Source organism: Cydia strobilella, chromosome 9 (genome assembly GCF_947568885.1).
Source record: "Cydia strobilella chromosome 9, ilCydStro3.1, whole genome shotgun sequence".
NCBI lineage: Eukaryota > Metazoa > Arthropoda > Insecta > Lepidoptera > Tortricidae > Cydia > Cydia strobilella.
This window is the reverse complement of record NC_086049.1, coordinates 13,025,180-13,033,239: the sequence shown is the minus strand read 5'-3', so window position 1 is coordinate 13,033,239 and position 8,060 is coordinate 13,025,180. Positions and strand designations below refer to the sequence as shown.

General features: G+C 34.9%; 1 protein-coding gene across 1 annotated transcript in view; it reads left to right on the top strand.

Moving 5' to 3' along the window:
- Positions 1 to 4,946: 4,946 nt before the first annotated feature.
- The window catches only part of LOC134744391 (extracellular serine/threonine protein CG31145), a 113,215-nt gene continuing 110,101 nt past the window's right edge, over positions 4,947 to 8,060 (top strand). Inside the window, exon 1 of the mRNA XM_063678194.1 lies at positions 4,947 to 5,200. The gene's annotated coding sequence lies outside the window, so the exon portion shown is untranslated. The remainder of the gene's footprint in view (positions 5,201 to 8,060) is intronic.

The following is an 8,060-nucleotide window of genomic DNA, read 5'->3' as shown; positions in this document are numbered from 1 at the left end:
TTTTTATTGAAATCGTTTGATTATACATTGCTTTGAGTGTAACGTAATTTTACGATGTTATTCTCACATATTGCGTTAAGAGGAAGGTGTAAAATACCGTACTTACGTGTGAAAGGTTATGATCTCATATTTTTGCTCAGAGCGGCTATTACAGCCGATTACAGAACAATTCACCAGTATTTTATCAAAGTTCAAGCATTCAAAACGCTAACCATCACTATATTTCATAAGAGAAAGCACAATTTCATACAAAACAACGATAATTAAACAAGCAACAAACAAACATGACATGTCACGTACTTATTTGTTTGCCACAACCTCGGTTGTGGCAGCGGTGGAAAAGTGAAACTATGACAAGGACAAACAATAACAGCGCTTTCTCTGCTACTCCTACTGAAAGATACATAAGACTATCCCGTTCGGTCATTTTCCCCCACCCCTCATGACCGATCCAGTTATACTAGATTCATGGTCTAGAGCGAAGCGAATGCAAAAACCCTTTTTATCCTAGTTATTATATCTAGTATTATATCGATCCTCGCTTCGTTTTGGATAGATTGCGTCGTATGTCGTTATGATTAAAATAGATTTTCTATGCTCCTGACCCCATTTCTAACGAAGAAATACATGTTACCATAGATGAGAATGTACCTGCTGCCAGTATCATTTTCACTTGAAGATAGATCTGGATGAGGGGCTTGATGAAGCGCGTTAGCTTCGAAGATGCCTCGAGTCTGGACTGTCTGGAGCCTAATTTCAACGGGAAGCAGCATGCATCCATTATTTTCAGTAAGTAATAAAACTTCTACAACACCACGCACCACTTCACTATTTCATTAACCGACTTTAAAAAAGGAGGTTCTCAATTCGTCGGAATCTTTTTTTTGTATGTTCACCGATTACTCGAAGACGCCTGAACCGATTTAAAAATTTCTCTTTTTGTTTCAAAGCGTATATACTTCCCAGGTGGACTCACTAAAATTTTATCAAAATCGGTCGAGGGGTTTATGAAAAATCAACAAACATTGAAAATTTTTAATACATCGATAATATTTTCGTTTGTTTGGCCAGTGCGTTTAGTTGGCCTACCCATCCATACTATACTACTATACTATCCATAGTAATATTATAAATGCGAAAGTCTGTCTGTCTGTGTGTCTGTGTGTTCCCTCTTCACGCTTAAACCGCTGAACCGATTTAGATGAAATTTGGCATAGAGATAGGTTGAGTCCCTGAGAAGGACATAGGATAGTTTATATCCCGAAAATCATCCCTTAAGAAAGTAAAAAGCGGGGTGGAATTGAGATAATTAACGAAGTGCCTGCTAATTTGTGTGCATAATATGCTCAAATTTAGATTGATATGAGAATTTTTCCAGGCGCTAAACTTACTTTAGCTGCTGTTACTAAGTCCACGCAGACGAAGTCGCGGGCAAAAGCTAGTATTATATATATACATCCTTCACATATAGGCATTACCGGAAACGAAAAAGTAGATTTGTTTGCTAAGCAAGCCTGTCATTGTGATACCATATGCATCATTTTACCGTTCTTTTCCGAGTGTATCAAATTAGTTAAAAAACAATGTCGCCAATTATGGAAAGAGTACTTTGACAAAATGGCAAAAGAAAAGTAATTTGGTACAGAACGATCCAGCCTGAACTTATAAATACACCATGGATAGATTGCTCGCTTAGTCGGCAAGAAATTGTAACAGCTCTAAGAGTACGTTCGGGGCAAATTCCACTTAATAAGTTTGGATTCATGATGCGTAAAGTTACCTCACCATTATGTTCAGAGTGCAATATGATTGAGGACGTGTACCACATATTGGTGGAATGTGTGCGGAACGAATCCTTTAGGAGCCAACTGAAAATATCATGTAATATTTTTAACAATGTTGGTGGGTGCAATAGTGCCCTGGCTTCTCCATTGTCGGACGAGGCCAGAGCACTGTTTAAGCTAGTAAATATAGGCCTTAGTAATCGTAAGTGAGTGTGATTGTATGATGATTATATAGAGCGACATAATCGCTAAGCGATAAAGCTCTTTAATAAAGATTGAAAAAAAATATATATATACAAAATACTTAAGTACATCTATATACTTTCCACTGTAGCGGGAGACCTATTTGGTTTGGCACCGACTTCAATCACAACAGATAATCGTATGTAAGTAAATACCGATCATTTTTGCTTTCTAGTTTCTATGTGTGTTTTGAAGGCTTTTTTTAAATGTTAAGTATATCATTTTATACAAATTTTGTAGGTATAGGTGCTTTTTCTTTATATTCTCTATTCAGACGGAAATTGTATAGGTAAATGTTAGATGTACATACGTTCTACAATCTACTACACGAATACATAGATACAGTCCTTGCATAAACCCTCGAATACAATAGAATTTAATTTTTCCCTTTTTAAGGGTAAATTATATTTATTTGAATGTCATTGGCCACTCTACTTAAGAGCCCATCAACGTGCTTACTAGCGCCACTGCTAAATAATAGGGGGTATTACTGCAATGTTCTGCCACCAGAGTGCAGCACTAGCCCGTTTAGTAAACCATAGAGTAACTTATACATACTGTGCCTTTAACAGTTTTTTGACAATTGTTCAGAGATATAAAATAAGACATTGATGCACCAAGGCGGTTTGTTTACAGAGAACCTACCGGAAAACGCAAAATTTCGCTATCTGCCTCTTGATCGCTCGAATATATGCAAGAGTGACAGAGATGTTAGATAACGACATTTCGATTTTTTTGTTTGTTTTGCGATAGACCCTCAGATTGTGGTAGTGACGCTCCCTGCGCAGAGTTTCGCGTAATAAAAGCTGAACTACCCGTGGGAAGCCTGGGCGGGTCGCTAGTTAATTATAAAAAAACTAAACTTTATTGTGTAAAACAAAACACAATCTCAAATACTTTAGAGTATCTACTTTATATTTAAAAAAAAGTGTCATTTTCGGCAGGGTACACGATTCGGTAAAAACGCCCATTTACAGTCAGCAATACTAAGCTAATAGTATTGCTGACTGTAAATTATAAGTTCTTTAAATATTGGCAGATACGATACGGCAAACACTGGGAAAAGAGCAAGGAACTGTATTAACAGATTTTAAAATTCACTGTAAAAAGTAAGAACTCAGCGATATCTTCTTTTTATTTAAAACCTGAATACATATTTTTACTAATTTTGCTAAAATTGGAGCTATGAAACATTTCAAGCTTTAAGAGATATACATAATTGATCACGTGACAGAGACATACACTCGTATTATCTATGCTACAAAATTTTTTGATGGCCGCTATGTACCAACACACAAATGAGCATGATCTGCAAAAATTTAACTAAATCCGTAATATAAGTCCGGTCAACCTTTTTTATTTCAATAAAATATGTGTTTAATAAAGTAACTACTCAAGCAAGGCATTGTATTAAATTATTAATCTGTATTCTGTATATTTATTTGCCAAGCTTTGTACCTTACTTTGTTGTATAAACCTGTAGTTTGAGTGATGTAAGGTATTATTAAATTATATGAGTATGAGTTATTCCGTTTAACTGAAAATCCGTAGGTACCAGCTACTTACCTACTTAAGTGACTATTAATGACTATATTATAATGTCATTGCCAATAGCGACATTATTTGATTGGTAATATTTAGCCTTTTTATTAATTCCCAATTTTTATTGAAACTTCAAATTCCTATTAAATAGCGGGATCCCGGGATTGATAAAGAGAGTTTTGGTATTAATACCAGTATTCCGAGACGTCCGGTATTTGGAAGCCCTACTAAGGTGCCTATAATTCTATAAATATTAAAATCATTAAATTTCAATCAATTACATTTTTCCTGTAAGAAATAGGCGCATGTTTCATGGCAATTTTCCTTTTCGATTGATTGTATCGCGTGCAAAATTTAACAGATAAGCATTACGAGTATTCTCTATGCGACAATAGTTATTTGTTATACAAGGGTGCAAAGTTGTATTTTACCCGCGAGTGTGGAATTGAAACACGAGCTAGCGAAAGGATTCTATAGTTGAAAATAGAATCCTGAGCGTAGCGAGTCTTTCAAAACACGAGAAGTAAAATACATTTGCACCCGTGTGTAACACAAAACTTTTCCCCTCACTATAGCGAGGAAAGTGCAACATCCACAGGCGTTAAATCATCTTCATCACTGGAATCACTTATTTTTTTACGATATTATAACAGAAAACACTGGAAATTCTGATTTTTACGTGAGTCGGTGATCGGTGAGAAGTGTTTTTAAGTAAAAAATTTGTTGACAATGTTGACATTTCTGTTCTGACATATGAAATGTCAACGATGCGTTTTGAAATTGCATCGACTCAACTTGTGCGTTCAGAATTATATTTATATAAATAAAAAATCTAACGTTTCCTATGGAAATTTAAGGTTTATGACTTAAAATTATTAAATAAAGCTAAATTTGGTCTTTTTTATTAGATTCTCAAACCATTTATTTAATGATAATTAATATCGAACGAACCATTATTATGACCGTTTTACGTTTTGTTATCTGTCAAGCTACTTAAACACGCTCCATCCAAGGTCAAATTACTTTCCCCACTAGTGGATAAAATGCGTTTTTCCCCGCTTGTTTTAAAGGATAAAAGACGGCTTTCCGAGCTAGTGAGGGGAAAAGATATTGGTACCTCGTTATCTGCCCAGGCCGCGTAGCCAACATGCCAATCGCTTACGCTCCGTAGCGAACGAAACGCAACTGTCATTGTCGCACTAATATGGAAGAGTGATAGAGAGACACAAAGCGCAAGCGATTGTCACCTTGGCTAGGCCGCCAGGTACAACAAATTTAGTTCTATGTCTACGTATGGGCGGCCTTATGGGCGGAACTCCTAAAGTCAAACGTCAAACTACGGTAACTACGATCGACAGTCAGTAACTCAGTACCTCAGTACCAACTCTGAGGCCGGTTGTACCGCACGCCCGCCGGCTCCGCATTCGCGTAAACATTTACGTACATAACAATAACTTTTAGGGAAACATTTCAACAATATTCCAGTTAGACTACACACGTTTTTCATCGCGCGTTATCGCGAGTTAACCGTAAAAAGAAGTTTGATTATAATTGAAAAATTGGACATTGCAGTTCACGCCGTCATTTGTTTTGATTAGGAAACATCGCGTTTCGCCGGTCATTTATCACAGGTATGCTCTTTCAAATTACCTGCTAAGTTACATCATTACAGGGGGCTCCTTTTGTTGTCTAATAGGTTTAAATAAATATTGCACGTTGAAGTGGCAACACGAGAAGGAAATTATTGCGGTTTGTCACCGCGGCCCGCGGGTTTCACATAAACTTGGCTGGGATTGTAAAAGAAATTTAATTAAGATTGTGAAATAATCCGTCAGCAGGCGAGAATAGTTTTAGTAATAAATATATTTTCCTTGTAGCATTAAGGTTTCAATTTCAATGATATCAAGCTAAGGTCGGCAGGCGATGTTATGAAACCTTTAAAGTCTTTAAACTGTGTTGTTTTATGTCACAATCAGCTCCAACTGTTTGATGGGCCACTAATCTAATTTTCGCTCTTGAATCAAAGTTAGTAACAGTTGTGTTACATTAAGTAACAGTGCGTACCTACTTATTATATGAACGTTTTCGTAAAAAAAGTCAACGATTAAACTTTTAGTTGTGTTTGTCCTTGCTTTTTATTGGACTTACATGACCTACTTTATAAATTTTACTATGTTACACTAAAAAAGATGACACTACTTTTTATTTAATTTTAGCCACCACCAGCCGTGAATAAAATGCAATACTTCTTATCAGTTTTTGAACAATCAAGAGAGCCTTTACCAGCTGGTGTGGTGAAAAATTATTTATTGCTTTGTATGATAACCACACATTGCCGACCGAACAAGGAATTTGTAACAAAAAAAAAGTCATTTGGTTTGCAGTTAATATAGCGTGTAAGCCTTTATCTAGTCGGACATCCAACGTTTGATGTTTGATTATGATGTGATAGTGTAAAAAAAAAATGAAGTAAATGACGAATAGGTAACGGTATGAGAGGCAAAGAAATCAAATGCAAATTTTTAGTTGTTTTCTTATATTTGCTGGTAGAATTGACTTTTAAATGATGATATTGAATGATAAATATTTAATTACATTTATTTTGAATCCATTTGCTTTGATTTTGTTGCTAGGTGGGTTCTCTGTTCGAAGGCGCTTTTCGCTACATACGATTTTTTCCGTGTTATCCGCTACACTCGTAATGCGTAGCTCGCGCTGGCACTGAATATCTATGTTAAGGTTTTTATGTATGGGACAATAGTTGCCTAAAAATAAGTTTTTTATTTAATTTTCATAACTTATTTTACTTACATCAATCAGTCAATAATTTTAACTATATTAAGTGCCACTTAATTGCACCATCCGCACTTTACAGACTGATCAATGTCACCCGGCGCGCCGCGGCGGTTTACTATGAAACTTTCCATACAATAAAATTTAGCGAACTCTTTAACGATGACAAACAGTTTGGTGCAACCGACCCTAAATCATATTTATAACCGGGTCTATCGCGGAATTTATATTGTTACCGACGTTTTAAAGGTTTCACTGGTCGTGGGCGCGACTAACTGAAGCCACAGCAAAATAAATAATAATGTAAATAAATAATTTAAATATTTCCTTGACTTGTATTTGTTACCTACTTTGTCTAAGCAAAGAGGAAATAATAAGATAGAGCGATACTGTCATAGTAAATTTTGTAACCACTTTAAATTCACTGCCATCTATCGACATACTTTAAAATTAAAAATAAAAAGAAGATTGAAGAATTGAAGATTTATAAAAATACTTTAAATTGTATTTAAATACATTAATGGATGTTCTTTAACGGATATGCTTTAAAATTATAAATAACAAACAAAACCGTCAACGCCTTCTATACGAGAGTAGGCTAAAACTAGTGGTGACATCTGATCGAGAATCAAATTTTCGTGATTTTCGAGGCACGTTTTTTCCTTAGACTGTATCCATCTATTACGTAGTTATATCTATCTTTGGTCTAATTATAAGAAATGTAATAAGTAAAGTATAGGCGGGAGACCAATTCGAACATTCATTATGATGAAATAATATTGTTTAGATCTTTATACATATCTACTGACCTATTTTTGTTAAAATGTCGCATCTATTTAGCTATGGCAGAGAGAGACTAGCGAAAAAGTTGTTATGGGTACAGAGGGTACCAACTGGACAATGGCCATGAGGAAATTTTAATATTATTCGTCTTTCGTTTAAATGACCATTACCAAAGAGGTCACAGGATATAATGCATGAATATCACTAATGGCGGAGTTAGGTTAGTTAGATGTAATAAAATATGAACAATTACTGATGGACTTTTAAATGTTGTTTCCATAAACTTTTATCAGTTTTTAATTGCACCAATTATTTTATATTTCTGTTATGTTAGGTTAGGCAATTATAAAACATTCGAAAATTGAACTTATGAAGGCCACGAGGAAACAGTCAACCTTTAATTTAAGTTTTCTGCTATCCAGCTTTTATTAAAAGTCTGATGTAAAATATTTATATCAGCCTTTTAGTCGGTCGAAAAAGCTTTATTCCTGACCTACCTATTAGTTTTTAAAACCAGCACATTCACCTTTTACCTCTATAAGAGGATAAGTCGTTTTGAATAAGTATTTCCACTCCGACAGCCATGCAGTGAACTTCAGAAAATGCGTTTTTTCTAAAACTTTCTAAGGTTTCTATTAGGAAGATCAATTACTTTCGAAACAATTTTTTAAGCTTCATGTGTTGGTATTATATCGATTTAAGTTGCACTATTAAGACAAATAGTAGAAACTATATTAAATTCACACCTAAACAGTTTTAAGACGAAATGTGTTTCCGCTGACCGAGTGACCATGACCATACGTAAGTTAATGGTCAAATGAACGTGCTATTAACACACACTATTTGAATATAAGTAATGTAAGTTTCTACAAAATAATATCTTTACCTACTCAACATTCTTCTAAAGTGTGTGAT